We start from the raw sequence: 22374 nt of genomic DNA on the forward strand, positions 1-22374 counted from the left end.
CATATACTTAAAGACATTTTAACTACAGACTGTTGACTGGCACATAAATGTACCATGCATTCTATGGCACATCACTATTAAACCTATCATTTAAGAACACTGGTGTAGATATTTGTCCAATTAAAACCTGAAAGAAATGTCTTTTTATCTCTAAAAATCCCACTTGACTATGCAATGAAGTATATTGACCACTAGATGTCAGCAGCTCCACATAATTTATGTGTTGGCCATGCGGCGTAGTTCTTACTGTAACTTAGTATCTGTCCATTGTACACATTTGTATCATATTAGTGTGTGTGTGTGTGTGTGTTTTCATTGTTATTGTATGTTTTTGTGCCTAATATGTCACATTTTACGTTGATAAATAGGATCCACACAGACTTCTTATGAATGTGTGTGTGTGTGTCTCTGTGCTTAAAGGAAAATGAGAGAGAGAGAGAGAGAGAGAGAGAGGGGAAAAGATGGGGAAACAGAGATAAATAGAGAGTGACTCCCTCCATTAGTCATGGAAGACATCCTTATTACCAAACCTCAGGATCATTAACATATTCTACCAGCAAACCCCTGGCAGCTCACATGCCCACTCTATGCGCCGCTACACAAATTCTAGCTCAGATACTTGATATATTGCCTTGAGGACTGGGATTCCAAATAAGATTCATATAATCTGAGTGCATGTGTGTGTGTGTGTGTGTGTGTGTTCATGTGTGACAAAAACAGATTTACCAGAAGACTGATGAGCAGCATCTAATGTGTTGAATGTTTGCATACTCACACTTATCTGAGCATTGACTGAGAAGCCCACAGCAGGCGCACACAAACGCCCACCCTCAGTCTGTGCTGATGTATATATCAGAGCAGTGTATGTGTCGTTCTAATTACATGCTGCATCCATCCTGCTCTCCTCTCATTAAATAATGACGTTTAATCTATAGCCCAGAGCCTCGCCTGCAATACTGCTGTGATAAGGGCAAATTAAACAATGTGCACCTCTCAGCTCTGCTGATAATGGTGCCGAATTTGATCGAAGCGATGTGCATGTGTGCGTGTGCGCGCTTTTACCCTATGCATGTGCATGAATGCGTGTCCAACCAAGTATCTTTACAACCAATGAAGCTGAGAATTGATCAGTTCTAACCTTACTCTCAAGGTTGATCAGAGAGGGGAAGTCAACCTTCACATTAGCCACGAACTCACAATCAGATGGGCAGATAGCAACTAGTCCACAAATGTGGTGCTATTTTTTACATTTTTGATATTAAAGGATACATATGAACAACCATTTGAACCTGGTGAAGAGCAAGTTATCAAAATGTTGCTCATGTACATTCTAAAAAAGTCTGTCACTGTTGCAGATTCGGTATGCATCCTTTCTCTCAAGCATCTGAAGAGAATTTGATGTTCAAATTCTTTCCTCTTTTTTTCTGGTTAGCAACTTCTTCTTGGTTCTTGGTTTTTTTAAATACTGGGTTCTTACTAATACATCATTGGTTTTTTGACAGAAAACTTACTTGGATTCAAAAATAAAACTAGGACAAATGTTTAATCTGCCGCTACAAAGACACATTAAAACATGCATTATGAATTTGAAAGGTTTCATGTAATAATAATGCAACTAAACTGTGCTGCCAGTGGATCCGTGAGGATGTATTGTCAAATGCTAATGCCAGCATGCTAGTTCACCATGGTAGCTTAGTGTGTTGCTAATAGCTAAATGTAGTAAACACTAAGTAAACCCGAGGCTGATAAGAATTAGTCATTAGTCTTACAGTATTGGACAAACTCAAATTTTGACCTTATGATGGCGCTAGATAGAAAGTACCAGGGTCATCAAAATAATTACAGTTTATCTTCAGGGGAACATGAATGTGGGAACAAAAATTTCATGGAAATCCATTCAATAGTTGTTGAGTTACTCTACTAAAAGTGAGAGGTAATCCTCTTATGGCATGAGAGCAAAGGTCAGTGGGATGCAATCTCTGGTGACCAACCACAAAGCTCAAATATCAAAACAAAATCCAATGGTAACACATTTGGAAAAAGAGCAACAATGCAAGGCTTTATCTGTCTCCTCATGTGTGACTTTTGTTTTATTTGAGGACATTTATGCACATGTTGTGCACGCTTTCCTTTCCCGGCTATGTACAGCTGTAACCATACGGACAGCCTCCCTCATTATACAGAAAATGACTTCATTTACACCATCCCTATAAGTATACAGAGAGAACATTATATGCATGAGCAGGTGTACAGGTTTACAGGTGCACGTTGGTATGAGGAAATGTCTGCCAAATGACAAGCGAGAACATTTGTCAGACAGGAAAATGTGCATAGATGAATAGATAAGTAGTGGATAGATATGCATCTTTCTTGTCAGTCAGTGCTTTGTGCTACAGCTTTAAAAGCTGCAAATGCCATCCACAACATATGGTACAGAATGACACAATTAGGTACGCATTCATTTAAACAAAACTATCGACATTTAATGAGATGCACTTAGACACTGAAAGAAAGAGGCCAGTTGTGTTATTGAATGAGTCCCGAGTGCTGCAGGGTGCTGACTAAATGACCAAGATGAACCTCCCACACACACCCACACACATAACGGGCTGCATATGGTGTTACATGACCTTCCCTGTCCAGCGAGAGGGAGAGGAGAGCTCATACAGTCACATTAAAGGATTTTACGGGGAAGAAACATAGATGCACATACACACATACCATACTGTAAAATGTACAAACACAGGACATACACTGTGCACCCACCAGACACCTGCTCTCATTTTTATTTCAGGCGTTTCTTTCTTTCTTTCTCTCTCTCTCACACACGCACACATACGCACACGCGCACACACTGAAGCACCCTGGGAGTTATTTTGCAATGCGAATGAGCTTCTGTCACGGCCCGGAAAAGCCACATTGCAGAGGACAGTCTGAATACGTGGATTTCAACCACTGTGTTGCATCAGCACCTCGCTGACATGCCGGGAGAAGAGACTGTGTTTGCTCTCATGGTCGAACACAGCTTGAATTCATACAACATATACCCTACCACAGTGACAGAGAAACTGACTCACTGAAGAAAGCTATTCAGGTTCATGGAATGGAAGGTTTAATAGAGCATGAGGGCAAATGTATGGGAAGGGTATCTGTGTGATTTCAGTGTATGGGTGCAGTTCTTCCTATACAAGTGAACTGCAGTCATGATATATGTAGTATCTGTATAGTACAGAGGGAGAGGCTGCGGAGTGAATCATAAAGATAAGATAAAGTTTGTTCTGACCCTCAAAATATCATGGTGTGCGTTTGTGTGTACTCAAAATCGATGTCCATTTTGATGCTGTTTCAGGAGCACAATGTACAGCAATAGTGGTAGAGTGCTAGTTTCTTGTCTCAAGATGTCTTTTCAGTTGACATGCAGGTTCATGTCCAACATGCCCTTGTCATAAAACAACAAGCTAAACAGCTAAAACTGCAACCTCTGTGACTGAAAAATTAAGCCAACATGGGAATGCTAAAAACTGCAGTTCTTTGAACGACCACTTGAGGCTAGCTCCGATAGTGAGTCGATCCTCACAGACTCATGTTAAAATGCCCAAATCCCCAATGAGCAATTTTTATATAACTTACTCGTTTAAATTCTATTAAGGCTTATAGTTATGCATAATTGAGAGTGTACCACTTTGAGTGACAGGTGGGTGAGCATATGCTTGCCACAAACTGCCTTGAACCAAAGTCTCAGCTGCACACTCGTCCTCCTGTTCACCCAATTTTGGATTAGACAGGAGTTAGGCGGAGTCAGGCACTGCTAAGATAGTGATGGAGCAGCTCACTCTGAGCTTCAGAACCGCACTTCGGAAACCTATGGGTGACGTCACGCACGGAGGCTGCGTCCATCTTTATTTACAGCCTATGGTCAAGTCTATAGCTGATGGGAGGCAGGGGCACAGGAGTACACACAGCACTTATGAAACAAAAAGCAACAGCCAATCTTCACGTCTGTAATGAGAAGGAGTAGAGTGACACACCGGCTTTCTCTGTGTTGCACTTTGCCCTTACATCCACATGTGTTGGTTTCTCACCGCTCAGAAATTCTGAAAATAACCCCACTACAGTTCGTTATGTGACATAGGTGACTGTGTGACAAACACACTGACCATATGGCTGTCAATGAAAGAGCTGGCAAAAACACAAACTATACACAGGTGGTCGTTTCTGATTCAAGGTGGCATACAAAAAAGAACTCAGAAATGACATTTTGAGGAGAAAGTTAGAAGAGGAAGGAACAGAAATAGACTTTAGATACAAAAGGACACATGCAAGAAGTGTATGTAATGGTGAACATGTTGGATTTTTCCAAGATGGTTTTTTTGCCAGTATAATCAATACTATAGACATGGACTGGCATATGATGACAACAGTTTAATATGGTATAATTAAGTAACTAAAGTAAATTTAAAGCTCAAAAATGGGGGATTAGAGTTACACCGCTCTTTAACTTTCTCTGAATCCTTCATGATTAGCTCAGCAGGAAACACAACAACAAAGGAAAAATAGGCAATTATACTAGTCTCGTTCTTAGCGAGTGATCTGAAAATTCAGCCAGTGAAACATGTCATGCAGTCATCTTGAGGAGATTTAACTCCCTTTTTAAAGGGGAAAAGGAATGTTTAAATTTTGATATGTCCGTCATGTCATGATGATATCATCCTCCAAGTTTAAGGCTTTCTTAGAGAGTCTGCAGTGGCTGCTGTGGGAGGCTCATCTTCCTCTGTTCAATAACTGTGGTAGTAGTATGGTGTAATAAAAACATTGCTTCACTAGAAAGCAAAGCCGTAAACCAATAATGGTGCCAAGCCTTTAATGCAGGTCCATCGATTTTTAAAAAAGTGCTGGGTTTGTTGTACATAAGGCAAGTGAGAGCATTTCATTGTGATTGCTCACTGCAGAGCATGTAAACAAGACACCTTATCCCATCATTTTATTTTGCCCTCATGTCCTGTAAATACTGCTGTGTGTATCAATTGATTTCATGGGGGAGACAGAAGCTGGCTCTTGTAATCACAGCCAAGAAAGAGAATTAAAATAAACAAGCAGACCAAAGGACAAGAAGCCAGACGCAAATTAAATTGTTAACAGTGCGAACAGAAGCATGTGATATGAAAGCATCAAAGAGATTAAAGAAGAATGAGAGTGGGTGCCAGAAAACTTTAGCTGTCTGGCACTTTTTTTGGCACGAGAGGAGAAATCATTACCAGACCATGTGAACAGTTTGGAGACTTTGTCAGCCCTCTGAGCGCTTAGCTTCCAATTAGCTTGAACTTCCCTGTCCTTATTCAACTTTGTTATTGGTATATTTTCACTGCCAAATAATTATGATAACTGGGGAATGGGAAATATTTAAATACACATTAAAACTGCTCCAACTGTGAGTGCAGCCAGATTTTTCAGCAGTCATATGGGAGATTTTAGGGGTCATTTTGGTTCTTCATAGTAAAAGTATCTCTCTCTCCATCTCTCTCTCTCTCTCTTGTTTTGTGGTGGGCAGGGAGTGTACTCTTAACTGCCTTTACAGTTTTATATGAGGATTTGATGACTTTTTTCATACTACTCCTGTGCAGGTCAGCCAAAACAGCTAAAGGTTGCTAAAAGCACATAAAAAGCATTTAAAGAGCTACAGACTTGGAGGTCATTGCTTTGTCCTTCAGCACTACAAGTGACGAGTTAATGTTTGATACAGCTATTATCCAAAAAAAAGTACAAGATAAAAATTATTTTTACAGTGTAAAATTATGTAACACGCAATTAATCTTCCATGAAGCTATGAGGAGAGGCACTTGATTTAAACTCTGTCAGAGTCACTGGTACCAGCAATCTGAGTTAAACATGTAGCTGTAAAAAGACGTGGGAATAGAACATAAAAATATGTGCCAGGGTTAATAGTAAAGGTAAATTGATTTGACGTGTTACTGCGAGTTCACAAAAATGTAACGAACCTGTTGCACATATTTTTACCTACACACATAAATCACTTGAGCCAAAACAGTATAGCCTACTACTATGGCCCATGTTAACAACATGCCGTGATGTTTAATATTTTTAGGTTATACATAAATCTTTTTGCTGTGGTGACGAGCTAATGGTAGCAAATGTGTGAGTTCATTCTTTAGCGAAGTATCCTGGATAAAACATGGCCTTATTGTTGTAACAATGTTGAATGGATAGTATATGTTTAATACTTAAGTTATTTTTCACTGTTTGGACTTAGAATCTTTGATAATGAGCACTTAACATGGAAGAAAACAATCACCAAACTGCACTTAATTTGATAAAGAGTGAGATGTAAACTGAAGTTAGAAAACCTCATTTAGGGGCAAAACGTATTGTTTGTGCTTTAAAATATGAAGAAGAAGAACCACTGATCAACTGATTGTTCAAAGTACTGGTAAAGCCTCAAGTTGTTCTCGTATTTACAATCTGTATTTCATATCACTGAAGCACCCAAGCCTCATCATTGTGATACAGCCTGAGTAGATGTAGCTGTCAGTATCAGTAAAGGCCTCACAGCTTTTATCTGGATTCAAAATGCAATGGAGACAGCATTATGTAGTTGCAGCTACAGTTTTCCTGTTAAATCCTGGTGAGTCAAATTGTCTGCTATGAGTGGTCACTATTATGAACTGTTAATTCTTTTCTGTGCATGACACCAGCATGGAACAGGAAATACACTTACACAAGTGCATCCACATGTCCATCTGCTCAACACATTTTTTTAATAAGAACTAGTCATGTGTCAACAAATGTGCAGGACGGATCAGGGCAGATGGTCGTATCTCCAGATACAAAGAGAAAGAAAAATTGGCAACTAAACACCAAAAATTTAAATAACTAACGTAGTAAATGCAACAAACCAAACAGCACCTATAGAAAAATACCATTTCATATTATTAGGAGAAAACAATCTGACAGTAGAGCTTGAACTGGAAGACTAGGACCGAGGGGGATTCTCTCCAACATAATGTAGCTGAAAGTGAAACACTATTCATCACACAAACACTCTAACCATATGGCTGTCACTGCATGGGGTGGAAAAACACTGGCAACCATACAAACTGCAATCAAGTGCAGCACAATTCACTGTCAGACGAATGTGGTCGAATTAGATTAATTGAGTTATGAAAAATGTCCCGTGTGTGCACGCTTTTACTGACCTCACTGCGCCTACAATTATTCACAGAGCCGTGCCTGCAATGTCAAAGTTGCAATTGCAAGAAGGGTTGAATTGATGAGGCATAATGTTGATCCACCTCCACACAGTCAGTCCAGTGTGCAGTTTCAGTATCCAAAACACAATCCAGCCACACAAAGTAACACTAAACCTTCGTCTAGACTCTATTTTCCTCCCTCGATCTATTCTATCTATAAGATACTCAGACTGCCCACCTATCATTATTAATTATTCCCCTATTTTCTGATGACTGTTATAAAAAGAGCAAGTACCTCCTTTTCCTCTTGTCTGCTTCTGTTAGTATGCAAATGATGGATGATGATACTTTCTTTCACAGCTGACTTCATTGTGAGAAAGATAGCAGATAATAGTCATCATTATTATAAGAGCCCAACTGATGTGTAGGCGGATGAGTTTTATCAGCGCACTATAAGGTAATTGCAGATAAAACTGTATCAGTGTACTTCTTGCATATACACAGTAGGTCAGTAAGGAGGAAGAAATTAAAGTCACTTAGGCAGAGATCTGTGCTTGAGCTCTTTCATTACCACTATTGAGCAGTTTGAGTCCACTTTTGGCAACACACTCACACAGAGGGCACGACATGAGCAGCAGGTTAGCAGAGCAGCGACCGCAGCTCCGATGCCCCACGTCTGTCTACACAGGAGGCGTTCAGGCACAATATTGAGCTGTAGGTCAGCTGCATTTTGGAATCGCTCAGAGCTCAATGGGAGACAGAACAGTAGTAAAACAGTTCTGGTGAGTAGATGAGAATGGAACAAAGTGTTTTATCCCTCGGCAGAAACTATAAATCACATGCTTGAAGTTTATGTGCTCATAAAATAGTTTGCCACGAAGCTCGCTAATGCCATGACTTGTCAGTGTAAGAAAGCTAATGACTTCTTACCATATAACGTTACACTTATTCTGCTTGAATGACATAATGGTGAATACTTCCACAGCTCACATGTCGGTACAGTTACTGTTACTGTTTGTGCATTAGAAATAGATTCTGATCTGAAGATATTACACTGTTAAACATGTAAAACTGGCACACACAGTGCCTCTTCCGAATTAATGCATCACTCGCATGCCCCCCTTCACACTTACCTGTAGATAGCATCGTAAGTATAGAAATGAAAGAGAACTGGTAATGGATACATTAATATATTATATTATTATATCATACCAGTCATTGTGACAGACTGGGTAATTGGCTATTGTAGCTATCAAAAATCTATTTAATCCAATACTTATTATATAATTTGTTCAGTAAAATCCACACTGGTTTTCATTAATGCAGCTGCCACATAGAAATATATTCATAAGAGGGTGTTTGCAAACTCAACAGGGAATAAAAATAATTATCAGCTATGAATATCTTTAAATACTTGTCATAAGTTTGACAGCTGTATTGAATGGTCTGTGAAAGTTACTTTGCTGAACTCAGAGTCTGAGACAACTTCAGTTACATCACAGCACATAAAAACACCATTACTTTATGTCAAACTGAGTTGTGTTCTATAACAGGATGATCTGAGCTGGAAGATTTGCATACTAGTCAATACACAAAAAGTAGTTAGCAAAGAAGTAACTGTGCTTTTGTGAGAAGATGTCAGGCAGTGAATATCATGATAAGGGGTCTGATGACATGATCACTCTTTCTGTGGATCAGCTAGAGTAGAGCCGGAGTATACTGAGGAGGAAGTGGTACTGACACGAGAAGAGAGAGACAGGGAAAGGGTAAGAAGATTGGACACTGCTGCTCCAACATCAGATCAACCAGAACACCAGGCAACAGCTGGTGCTGTGGTTATGAACAGAGTGTTTTTCCTGCCATGACTGGAGTATTTTGGAGGCGCTGCTGCAGGACTTAGAACGAGGCAGTGATGAAGCTGCCTTGTGCATCCCTCATAGCAACAACGCTTTGGTCAGAAACGTGTTGTGGTTATGTGGATTACGAGTCGTCCAATCAGCACTACTACTTGTGAATAGGACATCTGTCCTGCTAACCAATTTCACTATTTTAACCAACAGAAGGAGTACGCAGATACTAGTTATTTGAGTAAAACAAATTGAAATTAAAAATCCATTCCTGTTTTTGATCAAATGTACATTCCGTGAACTGTTGAGAATGAACATCATTGAATCATCATAGTCTGTAAAGTACAAGAAGGAAAGTCAATTAAAAAAGATAGGACTGCCTGTCTGATCCAAAATCATACAGCTCAAAGTATTTATTTTCCTCCTGAATATTTTTTTATCCACCAGCCTCAATGGCCAGAGGAAGAATACCAGGTCTCACCTGTGAAACTAAAGAGCATTGGCTTCTAGAGATGTAACAAATGATTTAGTTCCATATGTCTTTATGTTTTTTTAAGTTTGGTTTTCTCAAGATATGTTTGAGTAATTTTTCTTCTAATTGATCAAACACTAGAGACCGACCCATTACCAGTCTGTCCATGTGCACCTATAGTCTCACACCCTATTAATGGAGTATAAGAAGTAACATTAGTTTTACCTGCATTTCAAGATCCGTAGACACAGCCGGCCCAGGGTGGAGCAGAGCAGATGGCAGCATCCCAGAAAACAGACAGAGAGAAAATAGACAATTAGCAACCAAACAAAATAATCCCAGCATACTGAATAAAACTTGATAAGATTACATGTCATTAGGTTGAAGGCATAAATCTGACAATCGTGTATATGGAGGGCGGGGACAGAGAAGCTGATTCTGTTTCAGTCAAGACAGTCCAGCCACTCACTGTCTCTTCTGTTTCAGACTAATTAGCTGATTCCTCCTTCAGGAACAGAGGCCGAGAGGATCTGCTCCATGCCAGGGTGAGATAGCATGTGTGCCAGCTCCTGTCTGGCATGGCAGCACGGGAGAGGCTGGCCTGCAATCAGACCTGAGATGAGGTGAAATGGGCTTGGTCATATTAGCAGTGGAGTACGAACATCCTCATAGGTGTTTAAGACGGGACTATACTTGAGAGGTAATTATTTTCGACAGAATTGTAAAAACGTAACGTAAAGCAGAGGGATAGTTAAAAGCATACTGAGGGGTCAGGGAGGAGAATTGAAGTGAAGCCAAGTTTGTCAATGAGTTGTTCATCGCTAACAGCTGCTTGTGTGTATCTGTGTGTGTTTGTGTGGGGAATGAGTAATGAAAGTGAGGCTCTACACTGGTATGCCTCCATCTCTCATGAGGGGTGAGAAACAACTGAAAAATACACAAAACACTTCTGCCAGCATGAAGGTGAATACAAACTCTAGAGACGCAATGACTTTGTTTTTGAAGTGGAAAAGAGAGAATGTGGGAGGAGGAGGACGACAAAGACAGAAAGGGGAAAACACTACTACTAAACCCATTGGCAACTTTGCATTCATGAGTTTGAAAAAAAATAATAAAGAGTTCTGAAATACAGTTTGAGGCGAAGATGGCGCGGAGGAGAAGACAGAGCACAATTATAAATACCCACTGGCAGTTCAGCATGAATGGTAAACATCTCTCCTTTGAAACCTGTCAAGAGCAGAGAAACTACTCTTGTCTAAAAGCCTTTAATTCCCCCTCTTTACTTCACGTCATAGCAGGTGGTAGTCTGTGTGTAGAGTGTGATATTGGCGCGGTGTATGTTATAAATATGGGACCATTTAGGGCTGCAGGGGGTCTTTCTCAAACTGCATGTTTGTGCTGGAATTTATACTTTTCTTATTGGCTCACTGGGATATCTGTGTTACTAACTGATGACTAAAGAATTGTTTTTTTTTTTGGTTTTTTTTGTACTTTTGCAGTCTTTGGTGCATGAAGTCCACAGACTCTTAAAAAGTAGAGGCAGATGATGATTTAGAGAAGTGACTTCAAATCCCAGCATGCAAACAAACAAGAGTGCAAAATGGTTTTTGTGTCCTCCACAAGTCAGGCCAGAAGTCACACACAAACACACGCGCACATGTACACGGCGGCTGTGAAAAAAGCAACACAATGTGATTAACAGTCAGTGCTCCCCTATGTCTGGTGGGACGGCGCAGCATGGCATCTCTCCTGCTGTTTGTCTCTAATCTGTTTTTATCTCTCTGAGCCTTGTTTCTCTGCTAGCCTTGGTTTAAGTCCCTGTTTCTCTGCCACGTCCTCACTCTCTCCTCTCTCTGCTTTTGTATTTCACACCCTACATTACATTTTTAGTCAATGTACAGCAGTTTATCACGATGGACTTCGTTGTTTTATCTTCCCAAAACTCCACACATATAAAACATGAACGCAGACATCCCTTTTCAAATGCTGTGCTTGACTCATTCTTGGTGATTTACGACACAACCACTTAAGTCCTGGCTGAATCCAATTCACCCACAGTCAATAGAAGATAAAACCTTAACTGACACAGCCTCTCCTCTTCTCCTCCCATCTTCTTCTCCTCTTTGTCTCTTTTCTTCAGGCCCTGACTACACTCAGTGGAGAGGTCAATAGATGGATGAACTAGTTGACATGCTTTTGCAGGAGAGAAAGACATGGAGGACAATGTTTTCTGTTTTCAGCTGGAATTGAGTTTACTTCGCCTCAGCTCTGCTAGCCTTGGTCGGCTGCATAGAAGGTTCATTACTGCACTATCCTCAGCAAATCGATTAAGGCTTGGTATCCTCTCTAACATTATTCATCAAAGAGCGTGTAGTGGGAAATGAAGGAGCAGGTGGTAGAAAAAATAAAGGAAGATTAGGAAGAGAGAAAAAAGGGGGTTGCCCTCAAGACAAAATGCCTGGCAATGTCAAATAAATAAATGAATAAATAAATCCTTTTAATGAAATGGATTAAACATAATAAACCATCTGTTGACACAATTAGGAGAAAGAAAGAATAAATGATGCAGGATTTTGTTCAGAATGTGGAAAGAATAATGGAAGTCTGTAAGCGCTGAATGCAGTACATGTTTTAAATGGATCATGGTTCAGAAAAGTGGTTAAATCCTGCCAAACAGCTGTGATGTATCCTATTTAAAGCTCTGGTAATCAGTAAAAGCAGACAGCTGAGCGGTGACAACGAAGGAGACGAGAAGTTCTATCCTGGTTTGAAGGACGGAAGATGGAGGTCAGTCTAGTCTAGTTGCTCTGTCTGGGGAGTCTGGTGGAGATGAGACACAGAGAGAGAGAGAGAGAACTGAGGTCCAAACACTGACAGGACACAAGAGATGTGTGAGGACAGGACCAAGGACTGGACACTGAGCGGACACACATCATCCCTCCGGCTGACCAGGGGAACAAACACTGACTTCACAGTGTCACAAAGTTCACGTCATGTGAGAATGTGGTCTTCATTTAAACTGACGACCGCAGAGTGGGCTACTGGTTTCCATAAAATGAATCTGAATAGAACTCTTCTCATATCTTGAGGGGAAATATATCTCCAGAATTCCAATAAACAATTGGCTCCCTTGATAGAAGCAAAAACCAATATAAGTTCTACTATCAGGTGATTTAATGTTAATTTTCTCCATTATGAACGGTCATCAGTTCACCATCTGCTGGGCGACAGTGTTGATCAGCACGGCAGACGTGTTGTGATCTATCAGGATCAGACATGCGTGGAGATGCAAGATAATAAACAGCCCAGCTCCAGTGAAGGTAGCTGAAGACAAGCAGGCTGCTTCAACAACAGCATGATGGAGAAATATAGTGGAATAAAGAATTACTTCTCATTGGTGAACACTACAATATTAGAATAGATAGAAATGAATGCACCTGTGCAGCAGTGAAATCAGGCTTTATGGCATGTATAATAGACACTTTATTTAGACTACATTTTAATTGTTGGAGTACTTTAGGAAGGATATTTCACTGTACTTGCTACTCTAATTTGTAAGGGGTCACTTTGTACCTGAGGTACATGGGACGTTTTATGATGTTTTATTTCTCATGGGAGAGGTATAGCTTTGAAGTTAGCTTTGAAGTCTATATATATATATGTATATATATATATATATATAGGCCTATATGTCTGTGTGTGTGTGTAAAGAACACACACACATACTGTATGGGCATTAAGGACCAGGGGATTGGGAGCTACTGACAGTGTTAGTAATACCAGTGGTGCATTTGGGAAGACTGATATGCAAAACTCCTATTAAACGTGGAAAATAATAAACTGTTTGAGGAAATCATGAGTGACTTTAATCTTGATAAACATTTCCCATTTAATTTCAGGTTCTAACGACGTGATTTGCCACATTTGACTGGTTTGCTATTTAATGCGATTCACTGATGTGTATATCAAGTGACAGGCTGCTGTCAATAATCAACCAACTGTGTGCAGTCTTGATGGGTATTAAGATTCGCTGCTGATGGTGGCTGCTCATCATCATTTGTCAGATAAATAACTTCCACAGAAATTAAAACAGAAACTCAGTATCAGTAATAATAAACTCAGGGGAAAAAGACAAAAATAAATATATAAATAAAATAAAATAAAACAACAGTGAAACTTTGGAAACAGGATGTTTGCGCTTTCATCACTCAATCTTAATTTACTGCTGTCAAAAAATTTGAAATGGCCCCATTTCATCAAAACATATTAAATGTCATTGAAAGTCAGTTTTCATAATTATATCTGATTGTTCATATGCATATCAAGATCAGAAGAGAATTTTAGAATATTACCTGTCATCCAATTGACAGCATTAAAAATAGACTCCAAATATGACAATACTTGGAAAAGAAATAATGAACTCAATTTGTCAGACAATAGGCATATCAGGATCTGTTGGATAGATGTGATGTGACATGAAACTGTCTAATAATGTACATGCATATGAGCAAATGCAAATGGAAGTTAGTATTTCAGATCTCAGAGTTTGAGTTACTGGTTTTTTTTCAGCTTCTTCTGACTTTTCTCACACATGAAAATTACAGTAAAAGCTGTTGCTCATTTTCATGGAAGGTCACTGGTGTAGGAAGCTGGATTAGAGATAAGTGTCTTTTAAAGTCAGCGTGGCGAGGATTCAGTATCAGCAGTTTCCCCCCATTTTCATCATCTTACTGACAGGCCAAGTGTCACACATTCATCATTATACGGTTGTGTGTGAAGTGTGGAAGCAACCATCCCTGTGATTGACTTCTCCTCGCTGTTTCCCTGTCAGCGCCTCTTCATCACGGGCGTAGGTTTGGGTTATCGTTGGTAGGGACATTTTTTGTCAGATGGCCAAAACAATAAGTGCACTTCCCATTCATATGCACATGTGTGCACACACATACGCACATAAAAAACCTGAGTCTGTAAGATGTTTATTTGAACTGAATATGTATATGTTGATATAACCTGAAACTGGACTGCTATCATGATTTTTTTTTTTTTTTTTAATAGAGGCTATTTGTAAGTTTTCACTACTGCTAAACATGGTTTCTTGCTAGGTGATTGGTGGTGGTGACTGTCACTTGAAAAGAGCTTCGGCCATTGTTGCATAGAGGTTGTAATACATCTTCTTAGCAGCGCTACGTCTTCAGGGCAGATTGGAGGCTACAATGAATCGTCATTGGAAAGTGATGAGACCGGCCGGGGCTAGCTGGTTAGCATGCTAACTTCAGTAGAAGAAAGGATGTGATAGAAACAACAGTTAACCTTGGCATTGGTTTCCACCTCTGGAGCCCTTGGTGAGTAGAGGATTTTCAGAATAAAATCATGCCTGACATTAATAAACAAATCAGTTGGACAAGCTGTGGTTAATTTGGGTTATAAATAATATTCATGTCTTAATGCCCCATGTGCAGTAAGAATTCTGCTTGATCCACTCATGGAAATAAGGAGGGAGGCATTAATTAGTAAATATTTCTCCAACCATTTTCAAAGAAGATACATGTTTGGATTGATCTTATTAGCTAAGCTCAGCTGTTACTTAGACTTTTTGCTTCACAAATTAGCGAACACTTAACCACTGAAACTTAAAAGTAATATAAACTGAATTTCAACAAGTGAAGACATTTCCAATTCTGAAATGTGAAACCTTTAAACTATAAATATTCCTGCTTCAGATTCACCACCACTCATCACCAACTCCACTACTGCTACTACAGCTGGACAATGATGTGTAATGCAGTTTAGAGTTGAGGGTTTTCAGATCATAGTCGAGTATCTCCCATATCCCTGTTCTTCACTCTTTATCATAATAACCAATACTTAGCACATGGCACATGAATCTGGCTACTCATAGTTGCTGTGTAGATCTTACAGAGAGGTTTGAGATGAGTAAATATATTTGTAGGGACATATCCCTACTGCCCACACACAAATATGCACCCATGCTCTCCACATTAAAGTGTTAGAGGTTAGACATCTGTTTAGTGACACTGGAGTTTTTAATTGTCACAATTTTGACAAATAAGTGTGAACTGTACAACAGAAGTACAAGAGTGTCAACAGCCTGAGCAAAGCAGCGAGTTATTTGTCTGATTCTTCACAGCTCTCTATGCTGAACACATCCTGAGTGCTGACGCTCTTTTCCACTTGAATCAGTCCTTCAGAAAGTTCGATTTGCACATTTTAGTGAATGCGGGACGAATTTTTATGGACTGACAGGAATGCAAAGACACTTATCAGTCATTTCTATCAGCAGCCAGGAGACAAACACTCATCATAAGGCCTCTTAACCTAGCTCTGACAAAGAGATGCGGCCCAGCTCAGCCTCTATCGTAACATAGTGAACATTTCTGAGGAACAAGTTATCTTATGTGATGGCATTGCAATCGAATCACAAGGTCACTCACATCCTTAACAAAAATGGTGTCTAGATGGCTAACACACTGGGTACATTTTAAAATATCTGAATTGAATACGACTTTTTTCTTCCTTTTTTTGGGGCGTAAACTGCAGTCTAATATCAATCACACACACTAGACACACATGCACAGTAAAGACTGGTGTGTGTGCGTACTACTTTATGAAATCCATTCCTCTACATTGCTTTTGCAAACTCTGTTTTGGTTCTGTACATAGTGGTTAAGAGATGTCACATTTCTTTTCATCTACCAGGAACCCTGATGGTATCTCTGCTTCCTGGGCATTTGCAAAGCGGGAAACAGACATGGACAGAGACAGAGACAGAGACAGAGACACACACACACACACACACACACACACACACACACACACACACACACACACACCTGCTAAACGATCCTTTCACTGACTAAAATTTGCAGTCTCTTGTGTAGTGGAGCCACAACTGATAGCACTTTAATGCATTTTTCGACAAGCATAGTAATGTCTGTCCATGAAATGGTATTGTCACATTCCTCATAATGGAAGAACAGAGAAAGGGAAATTAGGCTTTACAATTTTGGAATTACCGACCCTCAAACCTGAATATTACATGTTTCCGAGGCAGTGATGGATGACCTGGTTAATTTGGCTTGGGCTCAGTAGTGAGGGACATTCAGTTCCAAACTCACTGCTGCGACATGAAATCGAGGAGCTAGCAAATGCGGGGATACAACGTATGTGTCAAAACCAAACATCTGAAGCTGTAGCCTGTGGCACTTTGGGACTTCATCCTCAAAGGTTTGTCGTTTATCTTCAAATATATCAGCTCTAACATGACAGATTTGGGCTGACATATAATATGATGTCTTTCATTGAACAAATACACAAGAACAACATGTGTATTTGAAAGCAAACCATGAGACATCATCTCAACAACCTCCTTTGCTTGGTTTCATGCTCACTTTCATTGACAGGTGAGAAAAGCAATGTATGAGAAGCAGTCATATAAATACTGTAACATTATTCCCATGACACTTTTCCCATGTCTCTCTCTTTTGGCTATAAGAAAAACTTCATGTATGTAAAATTTAAGTGTTACGGTATGTTCACAGGAGAACGTGCTGAAAGCCAAGAGGAATGTGCACTTGTGTTTCTTCCCACTGGGGTTCGCATCGGTTATTTATCATGACGCTTTGACCCTTGTGTTTGAATTATTTCCACTGAGTATGGAGAAAGATCAGCAAACCCACTGAGATATGGATGGTGCTGAAGACAGCAGAGGCTCTATCTCTCTCTCTGTCGGGGTGGAGGTCATTGGCATCACTTACCTAGAACAGAGCAAAGAGAAAAGAAACATGAGAAAAAAAACATGAGAAAAAGATATTCACATATGATTTATATGATTTATATACATACACTGTATGTGCTGTAATTCATCTGCAGTTCATCTAAACCATGGGGGCATCATTAAGAGTACTGCCCTTTAACATTCAAGATCAGAATTCATCAGACAGTGAAACCGTTCTCACTGTATTCACTTGAAACGCTTCATGTCAACCAATGAGCAGACTACACATCCCTGGCAACAGCTCTCGTGAATCAGTGATGGTGCTGAGGTAAATTTAAAAGAACTTTCTCTGCGGAATATCTTATCACATTGAAGTCTAAAGCCACATCTGTGTGTTTTTGACTCAGCTTGACTATCCTCCTACAGACATCTAAAGGAACTGACAGAGGCAATGGTTTTTAAAAGGCCGAAAATCCCTCAGGGGGACGGAGAAAATCTAATCTCATCATGGCTGCTGATCTATATCTAAGAGCATTGTCAGGAAGTAGGGAAAAGATAAGGATATAATTTAACTCCGCCAAAGTTCATATAATGACAATGGCACAGTGAGGAAATTGGTGAATCTCAATAATGTGAACGGAGTAATTTTATGTAATTTTTTAGCTCAGTGCACAGAGAAAATGGCAGACAAAGCATTAATTTCACAGTTCATACTCCATATATCCTTTTATCACTTGAAATGGTTCATCAGACGCAGACATAGCTGTTAGACTGGTGCAGATACTTTGATCTGGTCATCAAAATACTTCAGAGAAATTCATTCAAGCTCTGCTGTATATTCGGTTTATACACAGCAGTGGAGTCAATAAATAAGGGATGGTGAAAGATTTTTTAATTCAAAGAGAAAGAAGATGAAAAAAGGTGGAAATGCCATCCTTTTATAATGCTTAATAAATGATTTATTGTGGAGCTGATCAATACTGGCAACACTTAATTAACTTAAACAAGCCATTAATGTTTCTGCGGGGCACAGAGAGAGCTTTTCTTTCTAGAATTTCACTCAATTTGTATCTCCCCAAAAATAAAAATTTCAGTCTTGTACTTTCAACAAGGACATCCATTCTGCTGCAAGAGCTGTTCAATGCCAAGGATGATTGAGGACCTACACAAGTTGATGTCATTCACCCAGAACCTGCATTTTCAACAGTACCCACCCACCTAGCCAGCCTCACAGTGGAGTGCCAGTGTACAGTCAATGCAACACATAAAAGTCTGGCTTCCAATTTGCATTTAGAGAGAGTTGTGGCTGATTTCCTTTGGAGAATGGAAGGAGAGAAAAAGCCACAAAGTCATTTTACTTCCTGAACTCTGTCACTGAGCGTCACCCCCATGGAGCGAATGTCGACCCGGAGGGTTTTCACTGGCATGACAGTCGGTCGGCCCTGGACAACTAAACTCATGTCAAGCCTGTCAACAGCCCTGACACGGAGAAATCAGTTTTCACCTCACACACACTCCAAGATAATTACACATCATTAACGAGGTAGAGGGCTTTAAACAGGTCGAAATGAAAAGAGGTTGCCAGCCAAAGCGGGAAAAAGCCGAGATAAAGGTTGAGGGTCATTGCAGATAAGCACGCTGCAGTAACTTTGTACTTGGTAAAGCAGAAGGACTTTTTTTTAGAGAAAGATACATACTTCTTTTGAATTTGGCTACCTGGCACAATTCCAGCATTTAATTGACAATTACAAAAAAAGTATATTAGCCTCACAAAGTAACCAAAGTCTGGACTTTAATTTAGATTCAGCTGAAGCATGAAATTGAGAGACAAGGTTAAAGCAGATAATAAAAAGGCCTTTTGATTGACTTAAAATGGGTAAAGACTTTGTAGGAACTTGTCATTGTCTGTGTGGGTTGTAATGGCAAAGGAGATTTTCAGACATGGCGATGTCATTGTGTCAGTCGGTTTGTTAGGAAGGTAGAAATATCTCAACACATTTTCGATGGTTTACTGTAAAATTTGGCACAAATATTCATGTCCCACACATGGTGAATGGTGAACCACAGACTTTTTAGGAGGCCACACCATCAAGGCAAAATAATAAAGAAAATATTACTAGAATTAAAAAATACATACTTTGGTTTTTAGACAAAAATGAGACATTGAATATTATAAACTTATACTTGCAGTCTTTCATTTTCACTGATGGGACATTTTAGTGTTTCTACATTACGCATCTACATTAGCTACACCTAAAGCTAGTCTATTAAAACATCTAAATTTATGAAGGTTATGATGTTTAACTTTTGTTGAAGCTGTTTAAGGGAGGTCTTGTTGAATGGTCATTTTGGAGGCTCTACTTTGTTTCAAATATTCAGCTGTCCCCATTTACACTGAAAATATGAAATCATCTGATATTAGGGAAACAATAACATATTTTTAGACCAATAAAAAAAAGAAAAGAACAATCTCATGTAAAATCACTTTAGCATTGAAAGCAACTATTAAATAAAATAAATAGCAGCATTTAGTGACTCCAACAACCTGCTTTTACCAACAGCCTGTGACTTTGCTCGAAGGTGTGACTGGACCTGACCTGGAAAAATCTCTTTGGATTTAGACAAACTGACATTTAATGGGACGTTTTTTCTCATTACAACACCAGAAAACAAGGAAGGAAAGAGCTCTGACTAAATTATTCACTAATGTCACCATATGTGAGCTTCACTGGTCCTATTATACACAAATTACCTCAGGCATCCTCACTGCTGAAGTGATATGTGTGATGCAACTCCTTTCCAACAGAAGCCATCCTTTCCTTATTAGTGACTGTACCTTTGCACCAACAACCAACTCAGTTTCTACTTTCTAATCCCAGTGGATATAGATTAATTGTCTATGTGTGACTCAATAAAAGCACTGGGCAACCAAATAGTGCTAGAGTCAGTGCCTTGGTTTACAGCTAACGGCAGGACTATGTCTAACACCCAACTGTCTGCTTTTATCATCAGGGTAGGTACAGTTATTCTCCTCCATTAGTGTGTTGTATAGTGTTCTGTTACATTCTACTTGTGTGATTTAGTATTGGTTAGACAGGTTCAGTATAATGACCTGTGAGTGACAGCTTGATATATTATATAACCTGCCATGATCTGACAGATCTCCACAAGAGGCTGTGGCCTATGTCTCTGCACACTCTGTTTGCTGCTGGAGCTGATGTAAATCACCAGAATACTGGAACACTTTCCTGCCATTGAAAATGTATGTATATATTTGGAAATATGTGTGTGTAGTTAGTGTATTGCACATTAAAACGTTTTATCAAATTAGCAACAAATGACTTTCTTAGAGCATGTCTTGCCTCTGTGGGACTTTACTCTATTAGCAGCTCATATGTGCTTGTTTTCACTGGCCTCTGCTTCTGCTGCACTTGGTTATTCAATAATGTTTTGACATAGAAATACATAGTGTCCATGGAAACAGATGAGGGAACAATGAAAGTAATGAAAGTGTGAGCAAAAGTGTGGCTTCATTGAGAGGACAAATATTATGTGACTTTTTGGATAATCACTAGTTATCTCAGAACATTCAGAGGAGTTTTGTGTAGTTGAATCAAAAATAAATGTTTCAGCCACATTTCATTCACATGTATTTGTAGATGAAGGTAAGTAAATATAAATGTAAAGTTAGGAATACAAGGTACCTACTATTTTGGACATAATGCATTTCTGTAACTTTTACATTAAGTGTCCACCAAAATGTTCTCTCATAAAGGAAATGATCCGTATTTAGCTGTTGATATGCAAAGCTTGCAGGACACTGACAGCTGGCAGCCCTTCAAGTAACGACCTTAAAGTCAGGGCAAACACACCCTTCAAACTTTTTCTCCACAGGACTGTAATTACACACCAGTGATGGCCAGAGTTCAGTGCTCAAGTATTCACTCACTGTTTAAAGTTTAGATGCTTTCATCTAAAACCAGTGAAGGTCAATGATGCTGCTAATGAAGCTGGGCTTAAGTGAAGAACGTTGACACTCCAGAGTGCAATGTTTATGTTGTTAGCATTTATTGAAATGACTCCATGTAATTTGAGAGGTTGATAGTTGTACCCAGTTGTACAAGCAGTGAAGTCCCATTCTGCAGCTTAGTGTTCTTCTTTTCTCAAATATTTTCTCGATTACTGTCGTCGAAACACGGCAGATATCACACACCACGTACAACATACCTCCACGTTTAATCATACCATATACTTTATACCTAGCACCCCATGAAAGCAGTTATTTTCATGTAATAAGAGTCATTCAATACATATTATATCATTTTTAAAAAAATAATAAGCACATAAACATTAAATGTTAAAATCTAGAGATCACAGCGACCTGTCAACCTGCTGATGACCTGTGAGCACTCATTACATGAGTGCTCAGTAATTATGGGTTGGACCACACCCATATTGAACTTATCCTTCATTTTTTTGTGAACTACGCACATGCAAAGTTTTATGACTACATCTTGCACAGTGGTGATATCATGCTGACAAATATGACACACACACACACACACACAGACTCACAAGGTAAAAATAATACCAGCCACACGCTGCCACGGCTGGTAAAAAAACACCACACACATACATACACAAACAAACACACTCACACACTGAAGAGCATGACCATGCATAAAATACATCCTCTTCTAAAAGATACACTAAGTGGCACAACAAATCCGGTGAACAACAGAGGAAAGTAACATCCTCATTGGATTTAGCATTTTTAATGAATTGCAATGAGACAGAGAGAGTAACTGCTGAGATCACTAACGCCTTGAAACCAGAAAAGGAAGGAGAGAGAGAGAGGGAGAAAGAGAGATAGAGAGGGAGAGAAAGAAAGGACTCAGGTAATTGGTATTCAAGTGCAGATACTTTCGTGAGCCAATGTAGGAAATGTTGGCAGACTGAAAAAAGATGTTGGTCTTCCAAGGTGAAAGCCAAATGGAAGATGACAAGTAAAGCAGAAGAGGAATGGGTAACGAGGCTTTTATGTGGCCAGACTGCTGAGAGTCTCCTCTCTGCTTGTGAAGACAAAAACCTGATGCACGGCTCCCTTCTCCATTG

The sequence above is a fragment of the Seriola lalandi genome, unplaced genomic scaffold (genome assembly GCF_002814215.2).
Source record: "Seriola lalandi dorsalis isolate HSWRI2012SDOR001 ecotype SW California unplaced genomic scaffold, Sedor1 jcf7180002054266, whole genome shotgun sequence".
NCBI lineage: Eukaryota > Metazoa > Chordata > Actinopteri > Carangiformes > Carangidae > Seriola > Seriola lalandi.